This window comes from Heterocephalus glaber, unplaced genomic scaffold (assembly GCF_053883595.1).
Source record: "Heterocephalus glaber isolate CG9 unplaced genomic scaffold, H.glaber_assembly_v1.0 deba00000331, whole genome shotgun sequence".
Classification (NCBI taxonomy): Eukaryota; Metazoa; Chordata; class Mammalia; order Rodentia; family Bathyergidae; genus Heterocephalus; species Heterocephalus glaber.
The window spans coordinates 5033687-5056348 of NW_028258142.1; the positions used below are offsets into that span (position 1 = coordinate 5033687).

The following is a 22662-nucleotide window of genomic DNA, read 5'->3' on the forward strand; positions in this document are numbered from 1 at the left end:
ATACTTCCAAAACGCCTAAATAGATTCAATGGAATCCCAATTGAAATTCCAGTGGCATACTTCATGGAACTTCAGAAACCAACCCAAAAATTTATTTGGAACAAGAAGAGACCCAGATCAGCAAAAACAATTCTAGGCAACAGAGACATGGCAGGGGGTATCACAATCCCCAACTTGAAAAAAACCTACAAAGCTACTGTGATAAAAATAGCATGATACTGGCAAAGAAACAGACCCAAGGACCATTGGAACCAATTGGAAGATTCAGAAACAACTGCAGACATTCTCAGACACCTCATCTTCGACAGAGGAGCCAAATACCCTCACTGGAGGAAAGGTAGCTTCTTTAATAAATGGTGCTGGAAAAATTGGGTTTCAACTTGCCAAAGATTAAAACTAGACCTATATCTCTCACCATGCACTAAACTAAAATCTAAATAGATTAAAGATCTAAGTATTAAAACAGAAACACTAAACCTGCTGGAAGAGAGTTTAGGAAGACATTAGAAGACTCTTGAAGACATTGGTGTAGGGAAAGATTTTATGAACAAAACCTCAGTTGCCCATGAGCTAGCACAAACAATCAATAAGTGGGATCTCTTCTTATTAAAAAGCTTCTGTACAGCAAGAAAAACCACCAACAGTGTGAAGTGACAACCTACAATGTGAGAAAAAATTTTCAGCAGCTGTTCCTCAGACAAAGGTCTACTATCTAGAATCTATAAAGAACTTAAAAAAATCATACCTCCCAAATTTAAAGATCCAATTCACAAATGGGCATCCGAAATGAAGAGACTTTTCTCAAAGAAGTAGAAATAGCAAATAAACATATGAAAAAGTGTTCAACATCACTGCTCATTCAAGAGATGCCAATGAAAACAGTGCTGAGATTCCACCTCGCTCCAGAAAGAATGGCTGCTATCATGAAATCAACCAATAACAAATGCTGGTAGGGCTGGCAGGAAAGAGGAACCCTACTCCACTGCTGGTGGGAGTGTAGACTGATGCAGCCACTGTGGAAATCAGTATGGAGATACCTCAAAGAACTAGGACTGGAAGTCCCATTTGACCTCACTATTCCACTGCTGGGGATCTTCCCCAAAGAATTAAAAGAATCATACCACAGTGATAGATGTGCGTCCATGTTCATAGCAGCACAGTTTGTAATAGCTGAAACTTGGAAACAGCCCAAATGCCCTTCAACTGGAGACTGGATAAAGAAAATGTGTTTTTTTTATAAAATGGAGTACTACTTAGCCACAAAAAATGAGAAATTAGAAACATTTATATCTAAATGGATGTACACTGAAGGGATACTCTTAAGTGAAATAAATGTGTAAATAAATGTGTAAATGGACACATGTGTAAATACTGAATGGTTTCTCTAGTGTGAAAAACTGAAAGTGTAAATAAGGACTAAAAGGTATAATAGAGAATGTGAAATAGGAAGAAAAGGAGCAAAGGGGAAGGGGAAGTGGGAGGGGTGGGGGAGGGGAAGGAAGGGAATGGAATTATTATGAGAAATTGAAAAAATGGAAACCAAGTCTTTGTAAATAGGGAGGGATGGAGGGGTTGAAGGGAGGCCAGGGGAAGGGGGAAATAACAAGAACTAAGAGAGATTATGTCAAGGTGCACATTTCCAATGATGAGTGTCATTATACTGTACACCTAAATTGTACCAATAAAATAAAATTTTAAAAAATAATATAACATAATTACCAAAGATTTGAGCATTCTCCAAAGACAAGCAGTTGGTAAATATGCACATGAAAAGATGTGTGCCATTTTTGGTCATTAGGAAAGTACATATTGAAGCCACAACCAGTTATTACTACACACCAATTGGAATATATAAAATTGACAGCAGCAAGTCTTATATGGGGTGTACAGCAAGTCAAAGTAAAAAAATGTACCTGGTGGGAATAAAAAAATGATATTTTACCTTAGGAAGTCAGTTGGACTCCTGAAAAGTTAGTCATGCACTTTCTCTGTGGCCTAACAATCCTACTCCTGGGCATTTACCTGAGAAAATAAATTTCCACTCAAAACCTAGATGCAAATGCCCATAGCATCTTCATTCAGAGATGGGAAGCAATCCAAATGTCCATTACAGTTGATTGGCTAAGAATTTGTGGTACAATAAATACTACTTAGTAATAGAGAGTAACACGCCCAATTAACACAACAACGAAAATGAATCTCAAATGCATTCTGCTGAGTGAAAAAAAAAGCCAGACACAACAGGTGACATCTTCTATGGTTTTGTTTATATGACATTCTGGAAAACAGACCTATAAGGACATGAATGACATCAGTGGGTAGCAGAGCCTTTTCAGTGGAAGAACAAGTTCTGGTAAATATAAGTATTCATCAAAAGTCATAAAAGTATGCATTTAAACAAGCAAATTTGCTATTAAATCTCAATACAGATGACTTTTTAAAATGAAAAGGAAAGTTGGAAGAGCAAGTCTTTTCGTCCACCCCAACCTGCACTTGGTTGTGAGTAGAGGTCCAGAGATTTACAAGAGAATATTTACTGAATGACAGACGAGCTTCTCCTATCACTAAAAGAAGTTTAACCCTACTTCTCTCTCCATCACCATCCACAAAATCCATTTTCTCAGTGTATTTTCTCATACCTTTTCTTTGCCTCCCCTTCATACATGTCTCCCCTTTTTTGCATCTCTCCTACTTTTTTCTCATGACTTGGCATCATAGAGTACTAAAATCAAGTCTTTTAGCTTGTGACTTATTGACAGTTTTGTTTCTACCTTTTAAACAGCAAAAGGGGTGAGGACATTAAATATTTATCCACTAAAAAACCCACTGGGCTAATCAATTTCTTCTTCTGGTCTCTGTTCTGTGACTCTGTGGCTTTAGGTTCCATTTGATCCTCAGATTTTCTTTGTGCCTTGGGCAAAGCAGTGGTCAGTCCTGACACTCCTCAGGCTGTTGTCCGTGAGGCTAGTGAGTATAGTTCAAGAGAGTCCCGCTATTGGGAGTTCTACGCTTTTTCCAGGATCCTACTACTGGCCCATTGACCAGTTCAGTCCCTGACTTTCGCTTCTGACCCTGACAAGCTAAAACAACGTTTATTTAACTCTTCTCTGCTTCTTTTATGGACTTTTTTCCAGAAGCAACCCTGGACTCTCTATTGCCTTTTTCCTAGGCCTCACCCTGTTCCCTCTTAGTTCTTGGCACCAGGGCATCCCCTAGGTTGAAACCGCAATCCATATATTTAGTATTCATAGCCAGATTTCCATCAGTCCCTGAGAGTGTCAACTCTCCAGCCCACTCTACATCCTTCCTAGGTCCTGGGAAATTTGGAAAAGGAAATAGGATCTATCCAAGTTCTGGGGAACATGGGCCACCATTCTCCTCTGGCTCCTCAAGCCTGATAGGGACCTTCCCGGTAAGGAGTAGAAGATGGAGCAAGATCGCCTAAATGATGGGTAAACAATAGCAATGCCCTCGAATGAAATTTTTTTTTTTGGTACCAGGGATCGAACTTAGGCCCTTGAACTTGTGCAGCAGGCAGTGAAACCACTGAGCTAAATCCCCGGCCCTAAATGAAATATTTTTACGAGCTCAGGTGTTGGAAAAATTGATAATATACATGCAGAAGACTGAATCTAAACCCATGTTTCTCGCTATGTACTAAACTGCAATGAAAATAAATCAAAGATCTAAACATTAAAACAGAAACACTTAATCTTCTGGAAGATAAAATAGGTACAAGTCTTGAAGACATAGATATAGGCAAGGAGGACCCTGATTCTCAAGGAATAACATCAAGAATCAACACATGGGATTATATCAAACTTGAAAACTTCTGCACAGCAAGGGAAATGACCAACAGAGTGAAGCAACTACCTACACAATTGAGAAAAGAATTTTGCCCAGCTACTCCTTGGACAGAGGAGTAGTATCTAGGATATATGAAGAACTCAAAAAATTAGTCCACCTCCAAAATAAAAGACCCAATCAAAAAATGGGCAACTGAAATGAATAGACCCACCTCAGAAGAAGTACAAATAGCCAATAAACACATGAAAAATATTCAATATCTCTGCCCATTAGAGAAATGAAAATTAAAACAAGATTTAAATTACATCTTACTCCAGAAAAAAAGGCTTATCATCAAGAAATCAAAAAATAATAAAGGTGTAGGGAAAAAGGAACCCTTCTACATTGTTGGTAGGAATGTAAAGTAGTACAACCTCTATGGAAATCAATATGGAGATGTCCCATTAAGCTATAACTAGAAATTCCATTTGACTCAGCTATTCCCCTTCTAGGTATCTTGCCAAAACAGTTAAAGACATCATATTACAGTGATATAGTACATGCATACCTATGTTTATAGCAGCATAACTCCTAATAGCTATATTTGGAAGTGGCCTATATATCCAGCAACAGAGGAATGAATAAAGAAAATGTGGCATTTACACACAAGTATTATTTTGCCATTAAGAAGGATACATTTGAGTCATTTATAAGAAAATAGACACAATTTCCAACCATAATGTTAAGTGAAATAAATCAGATAAACAAGCTTAAATATTGCATGATTTCTTTTAATGAAAAATCTGAGGAATCAATAAATTAAGAAGCAAAATAGAAGATAGATAATGGGAAACAGGGAGATAGATTTGAAAATGGGAAGGAGACCAAGAGATAGAAGGAGGGAGGAGGGAGAGGAGGAAAGGAGATGTAGATAGAATTAAGATGTGTTATACACATGTACCAACTCCCAACAATGAGTGAAGTCATTATGTATTACAAGTATGTATTAGTAAAGCATAGAAATTGTGTTTTATTCACTGTTTGTATTAGTTTTTAATTCGTTTCTTGTGTTTTGCTCATTGCTTTGAATTGTTACTTTCCTCCCCAGTAATAGCACAGAAAAGGGATCCCAAAAAGAAAATCTTTATATTTCTTTAAAAGGCCTAAATCATAACCAAAAAATTCTTTTGATGTGAGCTTTGTTCGGCCACGTCATCAAATGTGGTCTTAAGACTCATCTTAGGGTAAAAACCTCAGTAGTCTTCATCCATAGGCAGGGCCTACTCCAAGAACCAGCTTTATTGGTACACATGGGTTTGGGGCCAGAAATCCTGGACTCAGCACTTAACTTTGGGCGGTTACATAGGAAGTGTTTGGGGCTTCACTTTCCTTGTCCATAAAAATCATCATACCAATCCTGCTGCCTCCCTGACTTATAAGAGAGGCAAGACCTGAGCACAGATAAGTAGGCAACCAGGGCAGCTGTGACTAAGGCCCTTCTCTTGCAAGCTAATTCTGACCTCACAACAGAGAGATCCCTCGAAAAGTGAATGAGGAACCACTCATAAAAACATGATTACAACAAACGATACAGCAAGTCTGTGTTTTTAAAATGGTAGTATTTATATTAGGAAGTGTATATATAAAATATATAACAGTATTACAAAGTTACAAAGGCTATTTATGTTTGGTGTTTTTTATAGAAGCTGTTTTTCTTGAGTGGTGTTTTAATCTTGAGGCTACAAGGCTAAAGGGTATTTTTTTTTAAAGGTCCTAATCTTCAAAACCTGATCACTATCACCTGATTTCCAGCTATCAATCAGAGAACAAGAAAACAACTAAACACAGGCTTTATGAACATCCACAATTCAGAGTGTATGTAGCCCTAAGGACTCAGAATACAACACCAGGGACCTTTACTCTAAGCCTGCTCTAAGGCAGAGCTGAAATTCACCACAGGGCCCAGGATTGGGAAAACATGCCTCTCCATTTCTCAGAACATGAATTACTTAAAACCTTTTGCCTCCTTACCAATAATTATGTTTATTTGCCTTTCTTGGCTTGGCAAGAATAATCTGTTTCTTTTCTATTTCCTCCTAGTATCATTTTGTCATATTTGGGTTCACCATCAACATTCTTGTGTTTGGATTTCCCAGTGCTACTCAGGAACATTCAAATCTGACAGTTTCACACACTCACACATTCTCATACATGCTCACTCATGCATGCATGCGTGCACACACACATACACATTAATTTCAGTCACTAATGTTTTGAGGGCAGGAAACACTCTGCAATTGGAAACACTGCATTTTTGAATGATAAATATTAAAATACCTTTCATTCAACATACATATTTCAAAATATACATAGTTTTATATATATAGAACAAAAATATTATATATATACTGAGCAAAGTCTATAATAAATGCAAAATTATCTGAAAGTGTCTTGTACTGCACACTGAAGTATGGACATTTGTTTGTGTTATTTATTATTTTAAATAGCACTGATTCACTCAAGACAAATGAATTGATTAAACTTTATTGAAATCATGTTTTTTCACCAATATTCAAATTATAGAATCTGTCTTCGTTACTTTTCTCACTGCTGAGACAAAATACCCAACATCCAAAGTTAAAGGAGAAAAAGTTTGTTTGGCTTCCAGTTTGTAGAGGTTTCAGTCCAGAGTTGGCTGGCTCCAGGGCAGGGTGGCACATGGCAGAGCGGCCTCACAGAGGAGAAACCGTTCATTGCTGGCAAAGACAGCAAAAGCAACAAAGAACCTTAATATCATCTTTCGGCCCCTTTTATCTTATTCAGACTACTTAGGTTAGGTAGCACTCACACCCTTAATCCTAGTGCTTTTGAGCCTAGCATTGCACCATGAATCAATGCCAGCATCACACACACGAGATCTGGCCACCTCCAAAAAAATCTCCACCTAAGATGGAATGAGGCTCTGGGGGGACACCTGAGCACAAGTCATAACAGAATCCAAAATATCTATAAGAGTGATCAGATGTGGCTACAAAACTATAAAAATCAGAGAGTTATAAAATAGTTAAGGATAAGGACCAGAAATTTAGTTCAGTGGTATTGCATTTGCCTTGCCAGCACAAGGTCCTGAGTTCGATCCCCGGCATTGGAAAAAAAAAACATTTTTAAAATATTTAAGGATTATTAGAACAGCAGTGAGTATTCTCATCAAAGTAAGAATACCATCAAGTCAACACCATTCTGACTTTCTTTTGTACATGAAATGGTCACCGTGTGGGTATCTAAATATATGTCTAAGTAGGAAGAATAGACTAGAACTCTATTTACAGCTGCTTACTGCACTTCTTAAGTGGATAATTCAAATGTCCTCTTCCTTGTTTCCTAAACATGCATGTTTAAGCCAGCACAGACGTGAAGAGGGATATGGGTTGTAATTCTGTTTGTGCAACATCCTGCCCTGTGGACCCCTCCAGTTCACCATATGAAAACTAATGACTTTGCCGGCAGGAGGCGAGAAGCTGCCCCCTGGCAGGCAGCTCCAGATTTCCATATGGAATCCACCCTTTAACATAGGTGTTCTTAATAGCTGCTTAATTAGTAAACTTGGGGCTCCAGGTCCCTGAGTGGGAATCTCATTCCAACAGTGGGATTGCATCTGGTGCTCTATCATCTGCACTGCATCCTGTCTCTTTGCCAGCTTTGGCTGATTGGCTTTTGGTGAGGCAATCAGTGAGTTTATTAACTTGCCTCTCATGCCAGTGTTTACCAAGTCTGTTCTATTTTATTCCCTTGGCCTTCCCTGGGCGTTCAAGTCCAAGGCTTCCTGAGCTTCCCCTGTCCATCAATCCCTGCAGGTTCCCCTTCACACAGCTCTTCTATCAGATTCACCAGTGTTACATGAGATCTGACATTCCTCAGGAACTAGGCAAGGAGATGGCTGGGAGGCCCAGTTGCTCTTCTGTCTACGGAGAGTCCTATGTCACCTGCTTGAAGCCTTCTGTTGTCACTGGCTTAAAAGGCCAGAGATCTGAAACACGCAGGTCAATGCGATGATGCTCCCTGTCATCACAGCCTCCAGCCAGAGACCAACTCTGTGAGTTCCCGGGGAGAATTTTTAGGCTCTTCCAACACGATAGAAAAAATGCTTCACATTCCTCACAACACAATTTTAGATTTGTAAAAAAGAAAAAATAATTTCAACCATACAAGGAAGAGAATGAAACTCATACCCAGAACTTCAGGTACTCCAGGTGTAGCATCACTTACAAATCAATCACTAAACTACACAGCAAACACGTGCTCTTAAGTATTGAAGACTCACCTCACTCACAAACTAGTAACAAGTCACAATCAAATCAACATACATTGCTGCCTAATGTGTTCGCTCTGCTCAAGGCGTGTTAGTACCATCTTTGAAATCTGAAACATGACACCCTAAAACTTAACTTCATGTGTCATCTGTTTCATCTGAAAGAACATTGTTCCACACCACCATGCCCACTGGGTGCTCAGTATTAGGTGTTCCCAGACCTGATTTGGGTGGTGACAATTTGACATATCTTAGAGAAATTAAGAGCCTTTTTCTGGCCTAAAATATAGGGAGGAAACGTGTTGTGCATCTATCCTCCACTGGCATTCACACCTGTTGTTTCACTCATTCCCTTAATTTGATTATACTACTTTCACCCTTTTTTATATTAGCCATTGTTGAGTGACAACTACAACGTGTTGGCTGGGGTGTCTAGATGTCTCAGCCCTCACAAATGTCCTATGCAAACTTTTAGTTCCTCCCCTGGGTCTGGGCTGTTTGGACCTCACTTTTCAACAGCTCGTTCAGCAGATGAAATTCCCATGCTCTGCATCAGGAAGTGGCTGCCACACCAGAGTCCCAGTGGCAGGTGAGATAAACCTGAGCCTCAGTCTGCTTTACCCTTTGTATGTGAGAGGAAGGACCAACTTTGGGTTGTGATACAAATTCCTTAAAAGATCGATCTTGAAGTGGTGATGACATATCCAACAGCTCCTGACCACAGCATTCTATGCTTCAGGTGCCAATAGTGGCTGATACTTGCATAGCACCCCACATTGCATGCAGTTGTCTTCCTGATTCCTTCATACATATGAGGTCAGTGTCCTACTGTGGTTGTTCCATTCTATTCCCAAAGAAACTGAGCTACCAAACATTAACCAATGCAGGAGGCAAATTATCTGCAGTTATTTTTTGGTGTTTTAGTTTGGTTTGGGTTTTGGTTTTTGGTTGTATTGGGGATTGAACCCAGGGCCTTGCACATACTAGGCAAGGCTCTACCACTATGCTCTCTCCTAGTCATAAGTCTTCATTTTTAATGGCCTTGCCACAGATCCAACATCCACTAGAGCTAAGCCAGATACATACTAATGTAGACTCTTCAAAGGTTAAAAGTTGGTCTTAGATCTATCATAGCATTTTTCTTGCCATCCCTAGAGACCCATACATTGAAAATGCCTGGCCAAATGACTGTGGCTGAATGACAGCTTGACTTAGGAGCACCACAGCAATGGCTGCATTTCTGCTTTCTGTAACTTTTAAAACTTGTTTAGGCAGGTTGTATAATTAGAGTGAACTTGATTTCTTTGAAGATGCAACTCATTAAGAATTTTGATCAAATTGAGAATAAATACTAGATTAAGAGGGAATTCAAAGCTGATAGTTCTGAGTAAATTAATATCAGGATAAATCAGGAAGTCTTTTTATTGTCAAAGATCGTAGGTTTTTATTTAAATGTGTGCCCACAATGACATTTGATTTATTGAGGCCAATACAGTTAACCTCTCTCATGGGTCAGGTGATCCACAACGGATAAATATGTATTATGCAGAATCCTTAATGCAATTTTATCCCTTTGCACAACATCTCCAAATTTTTAAACTGTTAATAATGTTCCAAAAATAAACCTTCCATCAGTTCAAGCTAGCACCTTTGTCTGAGAAAAACATAATAAATGCTTTGCTGCAAGCAGTTAAAAAAATCAAAACTACCACAAGCTCAGGAAGTATCTCTATAGGGAGTCCTTGCAAATGGTAACATGAGTCCCCATGCAAATCCACTCTGTCAGCTATGACACAGATGCCAAAAAAAAAAAAGGCACAATAAATGCAGAGTATATAGATATAAAATGGCAATGATGTCACAGTGGAGGATTTATAAGTTCCTCCATTCTTTGCTTAGCATGTGGACAACACAAAAGCCTTAAACAATTCTATCTCCTTACAGGGTCATGGGACATCACAAAAGCAAATATTTTTTATTTGTGTTGGTGATGGGTAAAAAAAAATTTCTTTCAAAAAAGCAACCACGGTTTGTGTTATCTGTAACACGCTGGTATTCAAGGACTGAGTTTTCAAAAGAGAAAATTATATATCAGAGCTACCATCTGGCAGATTCCCCATTGAAGTAACCCTGGAATCCTATGAGTGTTAGTTACAGTATATGCTGAACATACCGGCATTCTCTGGGCCCTGCCTTTGAGCTTGATCCAGAGATCAGCACATAGTGAGCCATGGGGTCTCCATCCCTCTGGGCTTTGAATGAAAAGTTCCCTAATCATCACCAAACAGCATCGTTCTCTCTGGCACCCACATCTCCCCTCTCCCACTCCACCCCTCAATATGTGCTCATTTCATTGATTGTGCCCAGCAATGTGGCTGGCCTTGGCACTGTCTCCAGGCTGCCCCTGCCGTGCATGTCCCATCCAGAGGGCAGACAGAATCCCTCAGACACTTCCTTTTGTGGAGGCACATCTTGTATTTTTGTCTCCAGAGTAAGGGTTGAAAGAAATGCTGGCCACACAGCCCTCCCTCAGGAACATCTATTGAAACTGATGGATCTAATGCCTCACATCTGCCAAGCTGTCATTCAAGCCAGGGGGGATTTGGACGAGACAAGGGCAGCATTGTAAAAATGACTTTGTGATCTAGTTTATTGAGCTGGCCTCGGAACTCCTAGGTATGATTAGGGCAGAAAACCTTGTTTCCTGCCGAAACAACTTCACGTAAATGGGAAAATGCACTATATAAGAAGCCAGTGAATATTTTCCCTTGATTTGTGCCTGAAACATAAGAGTAGGGAAAAAAATCCCAGCTGTCTACTGCATTGTGTGAACATATACATGCATTTAAATTACTTATATCATTACTTACAGATGTAATTGTGAAATATGTTCTTTTTGCATTCAAAATTAGGGACTGAACAGATGGTGAACGCTCAGTTTAGAGCAATATGTCCATTGAAATAACCCGTACTGTTGGTGTTTAGTGCAGCAATAGCAATGAGTTCATTACAGCAGGGATCTGCAGCAAGAACTCGCTTGCTCTGGCAGAAGACTCTCCGGAGATGCTTGCTTGCCCAGGCAGGGCTCATTCCCAGATTGAGCCACTTCTCCACCACCCCCTGGCCCCTAGTGGTGGGCTCCAGACTGAAACTCCAGTTGCTTTGCTTAGTATTTCCCTTCCAAATTGGAAAGTCAATAAACAGCTGACATTTACCAATGCTTTGCTTCTGGGTTATTTTTTTCTCTACTCTCCAGATGTGCTGAAATGTGTGGTTCCAGATGCATCACCTCCAACAGGATAACACTGCTCCCGTCATGAGGGATTGTCTTGCCTAATGAGCCTGGGTCAGGCATATGGGCTGACAACAGAGCAGATAGCTACACTCTCTTTTCATGGCTCAGCACAGGCCACCAGGAAGCAGAGCCTTAGCAGATTGGGCTGGGGGGGGGGGGGGCGCTGCTCCTAACTCAGTTGTGACTGAATAGACACATGCAGTCTGGGTTTATCACTACCCTAGCAGAGTGCTGCCTCTCATCTTACTGTGCAGGTCTCCTGATGCAAATCTTCTTCCAAAGAAAAGAAAACAGATCCCCCTGCCCTGTCTTCTGTCCCATGATTCTCAATTTGGCAACAGTGTCAACAGCTAATATCCTAAAGCCATTCATAGATAAAATGAAAAAATTTTGAATGGTCTATACAACCCCAAACCAGGAAAGACGGGGAGGACCATCTGCACAGTCTTGGGTGGATCCATTGGATACACTGACTCCATTTCTCCATTGTTAAGGCAGGGCATCTGCACCTTCTTCCTGGAGCAGATGACAGTCACATGAGCATCTTTTGTGTGGCTAAGATGCACAGACTTCACCCCAGCTGCATTCTGGGATGGCAAAGAAGGAAAGTTTGCTTTGGAAGGAGCATAGTTTTCCTGTGAAAACCATGTGTGTGTGATCATGCTGTGAACAACATAGAGGGAAGCTGAGGAGGGTCCCAAAGTCACCACCAGGGACAGCAACTTGGGACCAGTTTCCCTCCTAGCTTGGGCCTGCCAAAATGGGTCTTAAGGACCTGTTTAATAGCAGAAAGACACAAGAAAAAGTAGAAGACTTGGGGAAGAAGGAACAGAACAGCAAAAGGAGAAGTAGTTGTGTTAGATAAGTGTCATTGTTCTTACATCAGAGGAGCTTAAAAGTTAAAAACATCTTTCCTTGTAGAGGAAACAGGGATTTGCACTCAGATTTATGAAATTTATCTTATTGGACTGTTTGGAGCAGGCCAGAAAGTGATAGATCTCCTCAAGGGTCAAACATCCATAAGTACCACTAGGAATGAGAGAGTTTGATGAGGGGACTGCCAGTTGCAGTTTATGCAAAGCAGTGGTGCCCACTGCAGCAAAGTATTTTCAAGGTGTATGGACCACCCTGAGCCAGAACTCCCAGGAGTAGGGCACTGGGGTTGGCTTCCTCTTAGCCCCATAGTCAGTGCTGTCACGTGGGAAGAGTAGAGAAGCCAGGTCTGAATCTAAGCAAAGGTATATATGCTCCTGCATGATGCCCATCTCAGCCTATCCTCAACCTGGAAAACTGCCCACCCCCCACCCCACCCCCAGCATGCACAGCACAGGATCTCTCTTTAGCCCTGCACAGTCAGCCTGCCCAGCCTCCACTTGGCCTTGGCCTCCCCATACTTCCTGAGCTTTCCATGCACTTCCTGATGTTTTTGCTAACTCACCTTCCTGCGTTTCCCCTACCTCTTGCCACCAGTGGGCCATCACCCACCCTTCAAGCCATGCTTAAACACCATGCCCTCCTTGCATCTTTTCCGAACATTACCACTGCAAGAATGGTCATTTCAACTTACCCCTCATTTGTTATAGCAAGACAGTCACATTTCTTATTTGCTGTGCTCAGAAGTCTTTTGGTTCTTGCACAAAGTGTTGATGCCAGCATAGCACCCAGTATGGCTAAAGCACCAAGTCTGTGTCCTGAGTGTCTCAGGTGACACTAAGGCAAGCTATCTGAGAATGCACTCTGAAGAATGCACTATGAAGTGCACTCTGCTTTCAAGGCTCTTACCTGTGCTTGGTGATGAGTTGATGCCCCTCAGGAAATTCTGTACCCTGAAGGGAGGCATTGAGGTTGTTTCCATCAGTGGCTGCCAAGACCTCCCCACCACATAGTAGGTGTGCAGAAATCTTTTGGTGAATTCAGTAATAAGTAACACTGGTACAGAAGGTCCAGTGTTAAGTACCAGAGACAAAGAGGGGAAAAAAAGAACTAAACTGATAACAATGTCAAGATAAATAAGTGAAGGGAACTCACCTCGGGCCAGGAAGGGAATGTGAGACAAGGAGAAGATGGAGACTTCAGCTCAGAATAAGAATCACACAGAAGCAATGGGGCAGGGGCCTAGATTCAGGAAGGCTTGCCTTCCAGCTCTGCCCCTCAGTGTGCTAGGAGAGCGAGCTGATGCACCCTGGCCGAGGCGTCGGGAACTATCGTGCTTCCAAACATCCTGATCACGGGTACACCAGGAGTTGGAAAAACCACACTAAGCAAAGAACTTGCATCCAGATCAGGACTAAAGTACATTAATGTGGGTGATGTAGCTCGAGAAGGGGCGTTATATAATGGCTACGATGAAGAGTATGAGTGTCCCATTTTAGATGAAGAAAAAGTAGTTGATGAGTTAGAGAACCAAAAGGCAGAAGGTGGAGTTACTGTTGACTACCATGGCTGTGATTTCTTTCCTGAACGATGGTTTCATGCAGTTTTCGTGTTGAGAACAGATAACAGTATATTGTACAAAAGACTTGAAACAAGGGGTTATAATGAGAAGAAACTGGGAGACAGTATAGAGAGTGAGACTTTTCAAGTTCTTTATGAAGAGGCCATGTTATCATACAAGGAAGATATCGTGCACCAGCTGCCCAGCAATGCGCCTGAAGAGCGAGAGGATGACAGAAACCAGATCCTGAGATGGACTGAGCAGTGGGTCAAAGGTCACAACCCGGGCCTGGTCACACGGTGGTGCCTCTCCGCCCACTTCATAGACACTGCCCCCAAGTATCTGTAAAAAGCAAAACTGTGTGGAAGGCCCAGCAGGTATTTTTATGCCTGGGTTTCTTTTTCTCCATGAGAAAGTTAAACAACCACAAACACAATTATTATTAACCATTTAAAATATGCATCGTTGCTAAACAATAAATCTGATCAAATGGGAAAAAAGAAGATTCAGGAAGGCTTGGGCCATGAAGAAGTGATTTCCACTGAAGTCCACAAAGGAACAGAGAAATAAGAATAACTTTAAAAAGCAAAGGCAACTCCAATTAATAGCAGGTGTTACATCCCCCCAGTTTTATATGTTGAAGCCCTAACCCTCAGGACCTGAAACGGTGACTGTGTTTGGAGATAGGGAGCTTAAGGAGCTAATGAAGATGATTAAGGTCACTAGGGTGAGACTAATCCAGTGTGACTGGTGTCCTTGTTTTTTTTAAAGGGAGATTAGAACAGAGACACAGAGAAGGATGGCATGTGCAGAGATGGAGAGAACAGCCATCTACTACCTCAGGAGAGACAAAGCCTGTAGACACCTTGACCTGGGACTTCAGGGAGTCAGAGCTGTGAGGCAATACATTTCTGCCATGTAAGATACCCGGTCTGGGCCACTTAGCTGTGGCAGTCTTATGAAAGTGATACAGTGGGTAAGAGTGAAGGGAAATTGATAGCCCACTGAAATAGGAGCTTGGCATCGAAGAAGTAGAACAAGCTGTCCATGGCAAAGGAGGGAGCAGTGACACCTGAGAGGCAAGCAAACACAAGGCATAGGACTCTGAACCCACAAGACAAATTGAAGTCAGATTCTTTCCTGACAGGCTCTGTCCCCAAGGTCAGCCAGTAGGCACTGGCCAGTCCTCCTGAGGGTTCACTCACAGCATCTACCAGGCCCTGGGAGACAGGGAAATGAAGGACCCTCTGCAAACTCCCACCCTGTAGAGGTGAGAGATAAATTAACAGACAAAAACATGGCAGGATTGAAAAGGACAAGAAAGACAAGAGCATCTAAGCAGATGGAGAGTTGGGAAGGCTGCAGACTTTATCTGATTGCATTTTGAGGGATAAATGGGAAAAGGGGTGGGAAACGGGCATTCCAGGTAGAGGGAGCAGAGTGGGCAATTCCAGAAATGAGGTTGCCACCTCCAGATGCCCACAATGCTCTGTATGTTGGGACTGTGAAGGCCGAAGAGATGCCCTAAGCAACACTCATCCAGAACCTGTGAGCATCCTGGGTTGTTCCACATCACTGAAAACAACCTAGGACCTTGCCCCCTAGTAAGGGGCTATTGGTGTCCACAGGACTGGGCCGACTCTGTGAGTATCGCTGACCTTTCTGTATTACATCCATTTTGTGCTACCCGCATTTCTTCTACCAGCCCACATTTTTCCTCACTGCCTAGTGAACTCCTACCCACATCCCTCCTAAGCCCCCATCCAGCTTGACCATCTCCCGGTTCCCCCATTGAATGGGTTCTTCCATTCAGTGCCCCCACCTCACAGCTTGTCAAGAACAAACCAATTAAAGCCTCTGCCACAGTAGGCTGTACCTGCTTATGTGCATGACCCGCTTTCCCCAGCACAGCTGTATCTTCAATAATCCCTGGTTGGACAGATGTTCTAGGAGGTAGAGAGTAAATGAATAAAGGATGCATGCAGTGGGTACATCATTATCTTGGGAGTAAAGAAGCTACTTGATGATAAAAATCAGGCTGCAGTTTCTCCTTACAGATGGAGCTGGGAAAGAACTTTCCTGGAAACACCCGGGTCTGAGGCCTCTGACTTCTGGCTGGGGTGGGGAAGGGTGCACAACTGACTCTGCAACTTACATTAAACTCTTCCTCTTGCTCTGGGGCCGCAGGTGGAAGGAAGCAGCTGGACAGCTGTGACGAGGTGATGCTCTGCTGAGACAAGAGGGTGTGTGGTCCTGTACCAGGAAGGGGGAACTGAGACACAAATGGGGTGCAGGGACCCTGTCTGTTCCCACGATGGAAATAGCTGAAATTAATTGTTCAGAAGTCAGGAAAGCTAGGAGTGGTGGTGCACACCTGTAATCCTAGCACTCAAGAGGCTGAGGCAGGAGGATTGCTGAGAGTTTGAGGACAGCCTGGGCTATGTAGTGAGTCCAAGGCAAGCCTAAATTACAGAGCGAGACCCTGTCTCAAAAAACCAAAAAATGTTTCAAAAAAGAGGCCAGAGAAATTGGCACAGGTATTTGAAAGTTGAGAAAATTACAAAGACTTTGTTTCCATAATTTTCTTTTCTCATAGTTTTTCCTTCCCTCTTTCCTTTCCCCTTCCCCTCTTACTTCCTTATAATTTTTGACATATAAAGTATATGACCCTCAGTAAGACATATTTATCACTTATTTGCTTTTTGTCCTTAGAAGTACTTAGCTAGCATTTTTTTCTTATATTTCTATAGTTTCTTATTTTACTTTAATCCTTTACTTTAATCAGGAATTTTTTGCAATATGTTCTAAGGAGAAAGGAGGATCTAACTTTTTTTCCCCCAATAGCTGATTTTTTACCCCACATTATATATTGGCTCTCTTTTCTCCTCTTTTATAATGCATCATTTATCATATTTTAGATTTTTATTTAAATTTCTCAAGTTTAAGACTTTTAAATATATTTATCAAAAATATGTCTATTATAATGTTAAATTTTGATTTATGGTACCATTGTAAATAATAGGAATAGTTATTAATTTTTATTGTAGCTGTAATTTTGAATTATTTTTATTAAGTGATCTTAATAAAATTTATCTTGCTAATACAATATCTGGTACATTCATTTAATCTCCAAACATTTTTGAAAAGTATATTTTATCTCCTTTTTTTTTTTTTTTTTTTGGTACTGGGGGTCAAACTCAGGACCTTGTGCTTGTGAGGCAGGCCCTGGAACCACTGAGCTAAATCCCTGGCCCTATTGTTTTTATTTTTTATAGTTAAAAAATTCAAAGTCATGGAAATAAAGAACCACATCAGAGCTGCTAATCAGTTTTGGTAGCCCGAACTGAGAGACTGCAGTTTCTACCCAGCTTTGGCTGAAAGCAAATCTCAAGCACTTTGAATTTCGCAGAAATGTTCCAAGGTTTTCATAATCATATTTGTGCCAAAATCTTCAAATTATCCCTCTGAAAGTATTTCTGTCGTTAAGAATCAATGAAAAATATTTGGTCAAAAAGAAAGGAAGAATAAGGAAGAGAAAATGAAAAAAAACAGTGTTTGAAACGTGCCTTTTCTGTATCCCAAGTGTCTACTTTTGTTGCCAGAACATGCAGCTCCACAGCACAGATGGGGGGTTACTGTGCCAACGAAACTGTCCCCACAAGTTACAGAGCATCCCCATCTCCACTCCACCCTCTCCTCTTCTTTTACATTTAAACATGGGCTCTCCAGTCTTCACGGATCCAGAGGTATGGATATTATGAATCAAATTGGTTCTGTCTGTCCCAATATAATATGGGTTGATTGTTTATAAAATAGGACAGAGCAAAGATTTCGAGCATACCTGCTGCTTTGGCTTGTATCTAGATGTCCTCTCAAGGCTTCATGTGCTCATAGGTGGGGCTTTTCAGAGGTAGCTGGTTCTAGGGAGTGTGATGCTGGGATTAACAGTGCGTGATTACTAAATTAGTCCACTGACTGCTTAAGCATAGTTGTGGGTGTAGATAATGGATGGAAAGTTCAACCCTAGGTGTGAGTGCCCAAAGGGTGGGTGGGTAGTCTGGATGGAACATACGGGACAGAAAGAAGGCTTACTGCTTCTTCTGCTACTTCTCTCCTTACTGCCTTCTGCCTGCCCTGCCAGGCCATGGACTGTTTCTCCTCTGCCATGCTGCTCTGCCATGCTGCCCTTCCTTGGAGCCATCCAAGCATGGATCGAAACCTCTACAAACTGTGAGCTGAAATAAACCTTCCCTCCTGTAAGTTGGGTGTCGAGTTTTTTGTCTCAGCAACAAGAAAAGTAACTAAAACACCTGCAAACAACACAATAACAGATAAAACTGTAAGCTCATTTTGTCACCTAAAAGTTAAATTCGGATGTATCACTTAAACATAGTGCCCTGTAAATTCTGAATATTATCTCCTAATAGAAAAGAAAAAAATGATACCAGGAAGGCTTCTATATTTTACAATTTGAGTAATTCACAATTTTCAAAGGTCTATTCAAAAGAAAATATATATAATGTTCCAATTTTTGTAAGAACTGAATTTCCTCAGCGTAAACTAGGTAATCTAAATTCACAGGACAATTTTATCAAGAAACAAGTTAAATGTTAATCAGAAAGGTATCTTTTTATGGGAAGTTAATGGTCAACAGTACAGTTTATTTTATTAGTGTTCTTTTCAAGATGTCTAGTGCTGTGTGGCTGTAATAATATTAATAGAAAAGCACACCCATTCAGATTTTCCTGTATGTTTTTTTGCCTCAAAATTGTCAAAGAAGTCCCTTGGACTTAAGAATCTGCATATTGCATCTTCTCCTGTAGACTGTGCTGTCATTCATTCATTCTGTAAATTCCAGTAACTGTGGCTCCAGGTCATCCTTCTGCCAAATACAGTTGTCTCCTTCACCCTAAAGGATTGTTTTTTCCTTTGAAGGAACAGCTATTTCATTCCCAAGTAACTAAACACACTTAAAGTATCTAACAAAAATAACTGCTACATTTTCTTTCAAATCTTAAAATGCTTTCAATTAAAAAACATTTTCAGAGAGAGAAGAAAATTGCCAATGCCAAGATTTATGCTGTAATTATATTCATTTTGAAATGTGATAGATATTAGGTGTTGTGGCAGATTGTGAGATAATATTCATCTCACTTGTAAAACATATATTCCCGTGAGGTAGGTAGAAAATACTGCGTGTTTGCACCAGAATACAGCACTTTCCATCTCCTGGAGACTTTTCCCACTGGGGCTTTTGAGCTGATCTTGAAAATAAATGTATCTTCTTTCAGTCTGTGATAATTCTGGGAGGCTGAGATTCAATGCCCCACTCCATGACAGGCACTAGAACACATTTCCACGTGATTGGGCTACTGAGTGGATTGGTCCACAGTTTAGAGTTAGGTTTTCAATTTCATCTTTCAAAGCAAGGAACTTCACCAGTTCTCCTACTTGGCTATTGGAATATCTAAATATGCTTTCTAGTATGGGGCTGACTATGCTGCATTCAAAAAAAAAGTCCACTCCATCTTTCAGGAAAATAGATATACCAGAATTCATTGCCAAGTGTTAAGTTGTGACACAAATGATCATCTCTTAAGATAACATACAAGGAAAATTGGACTGTTTCCACATCCCCAAAGAGGCTAGAGGGTTTGCATAGTTCAAAATGTATGTCCCTTGTAGCATTCCCTTCATCACCAACTCAAGAGAGTCCTGGAAGAGAGGACCAAAAATGGCCCTGGAGCAGCTGTCTGCATTGTGACCAGGGCCACATCCTGTCACCTCCTGGTCTGACCATAGTCTCTTCCTGAGTGTGTTTCTCTACCTCAGAAGGACCAGCTCCAGCTATGGTGACCATGGTGTGTGGTGAACTGTCCTTTCTCTGGGGCCATCAAGAAATCTTGGCCACAACTAGAATCATATAATTCCAAGAAAAAGAAGCACCTATAGCTATGTCAGAGCTCTACTGAGGGAGGAAAAAGAGAGGGAAAGAGAGGAAAGGGGAGTGGAGGAAAGGGAAGGAGAAATCAGGCACACCATATTCTCAGCTACTACAGGAAAGTCTAAGGTCAGTACAGCTCTCCAACAGCTCTTCTCTTTAAGTACTGTGGAAGAAAAGAACAAGGCAGGTATGGAGTCCTCATAACATATGTGTTGACTGTGTCCATCCAAAAGCCGAAGTTGTGTGACCCATTGTTGTGAGAACTTGGACTGATTCGGGGGACATATGTAGAAGAATGAGTGGAGATCTTGATGACTTTTGCTAAATCTATCAACAGAGCGCTACTGGCTTCCACGTTTGGACATGGCCTCAGTCACAAGGTTGGACAAGACCCCTCCTTCTTTGGTAACACAGATGAATAACATATCGTGACTCTAGGACCAAGTGTTGCTACCTTTTATGGCTGTAATGATACACACATCACCATGGTTTTTCTATACAGAATTTATTCTCTGCTGGAATAACACAAGATGCATAGATGTCTTATCTAGATTATCTGATCTTATTTCTTCTCACATACCCTAAAAATGCATTTCCCTTTCATACTGAGTACGCTTTACAATTAAAACTGTTACTTAATCTGTAGTGAGTTCGGTGGACTTTACAATTAAACCCCATTTTAAATCCATTCACATAGGATGGCCCCCAACATTTAGCCTTTTCTTCCTCTTCGTGAAATAGAATCTGCCCAGGAATGTTAGCTGGGTACATAAAAAATGGCATTTCCCAACCTTCTTTGCAGCTAGCCAACAGCCATCAAAAGCTCAAGGAAAGATGAATACATTTCTTCTGTTTATTCTTTGCTTTGGATTGGAATGCAGACTCCATGGCTAGAGCTAATTAAGCCATCATGGACAATAAGGTCACTTCAAAATGAAAGCAATGTATGGTGGGATGTGATAGAAAATCTGGGATCCCTAGCACAGTGGAATACCCTCCCAGGACTAGATTGCATTTCTATAATTCTGAGAGAAAAATAAACTTTCCTTTTCTTAAAGCTATGGCTTATACTTGAAGTTGTGGGTCCTCGCAGTTGGCCCTAATCCTACCTCATGCAGGCCACCACTTTACCCACTCCTGTTGCCTGCTGTCATCGTCTCTCTTCTGAGCAACATCAATGAGCCTCTTGCTCTTTCCTGGCTTCTTTTCTATGCAAATCCTTCATAGGGCTTATGAGAAAAACAAAGACCATTTTAATTCCCTGACTGAAACCCTTCAGTGGCTCCGCATGGCACTTAGAATAAAATCCAAACTCCTTACCATGGTCCCCTCAGTTCCTGGCCCCTCGTATGTATCCCACCACCAAGCACCTCACATGCTATGCTGGCTTTTCTTCCCTCTGTGGTTGTAGCCCACCCCTGCCCTCAGGCCTTGTGTTTGCTGACCCCTCTGCTTGAAGTGCTAGCCCTTCTGCCATTCAGATTCCCCCGCCACTAACGATGCCATGTGATTATCTGTCAACACTGCCAAGGGTTTGTCTTCTCCCACTGGAAGTTAGGCTCAATGAGAAGGGACATCTCTACTTTCTTTGCTTAGTTTTGTGTTCTAAACACTGAGAAAATATGTGGCTTTTTTGGTAGATATTCAATTTAAATGGTGTTTTTTGAATAAATGAATGAATGTTTTTATTCCTACAGTGTGAAAGTTATAAAGGAGTTTTACTTACTAGGGACTTTCCTTTCCTCCAATGACACTTGTAAGTCTCTGACCTTGTCCTTAATAGTTTGGAATTCCACTTGTGTGTTCATGCATGTACTTTGTCCTCCAAGTGAGAGCTTTCGAAGGCTAGGGACTTTGTCTTACTTAACTTGTCCTTCCATAAGTCAGGCCCAGCGCCTGGTACTGAACGCCATCCTATTTATGCTCATGAGTGGGTGATTTCCCTTCTCTGTGACCCCTGCATCTTGTCTTGTGTACTAGGTCATCTGCAGTCACCACCCTAGTATAACCCCCATGGACCTGTGGTAGGAAAAAGGAGTAAAGGAGAATTCTTCAGGCTGCCTACCATCTCCTCAACAGCCTTGTCCTGCTGAACCCAGGTTAAAGTTTTGATCTGAGCCCCATGCACCATGAAAACAGTGCTGCCTGATTATTCCCATGGCACTGTGGGTAGAAACTGCAGGGAAACTTCTAGGAAGTGTTTTCGAGAAAAGACCATAAAAAAGGAAAAGGGAAGCCCAGGACAGGCCAAGTGGTAGGGAAGTAGAAGTGAAGGTATGGTGGCCATTGAGGAAACAAATTCAGTCATCTCTACAGTGGATGTGAAAAGATAAAGCCAGGGGGCCAAGAGTGACAGCACCAGCCCCAAATGGCTCCCACTCATGAATGGCAGACACAGAGAAGCAGCTGCCTACTAGTGCCAGGCTGCCCATGCTAGGGGCAGTTGGCACTCTGGATTGGATAATTCCTTGCTGTGGGGCACTATCCCCTGCATTGCAAGATGTTTGGCAGCATCATTGGCCTTGGCCTAGAAAATGCCAGCAGCACCCAAGTCCCTACTGCTTCACGCCAGCCATAAATATCTCCATATATTGCCAAATATCCCCTGGGGCACAAAAATCACACCCTTCAATTCAACTCTGCGGTAGTGTGAATTGAGCAGGTCTCTCTGAAGTACCTTGGTCAGTATATGACCCCTGTGACACGCTTTCTTCAAGAGGAGAAGGGGGCGATTTTGCCCATGAAGACAGGCTCAAGGTGGTTTGAGGGCAATGAAACCAGCCCGCAGTGGCATGAGCACAGAGACATTCAATGAGCAAAGCCAAAAAAGTAATGTCAGCCAGAAAAGTAATGCCCTGGCTGTAACAGGTGGGGTGGGCAGGCGTGAGGTCTTA

At 41.6% G+C, this 22662-nt stretch overlaps 1 pseudogene; it reads left to right on the plus strand.

Moving 5' to 3' along the window:
- Positions 1-12150: 12150 nt before the first annotated feature.
- LOC101721562 (adenylate kinase isoenzyme 6 pseudogene) lies at positions 12151-14172 on the plus strand (annotated as a pseudogene).
- Positions 14173-22662: the final 8490 nt, after the last annotated feature.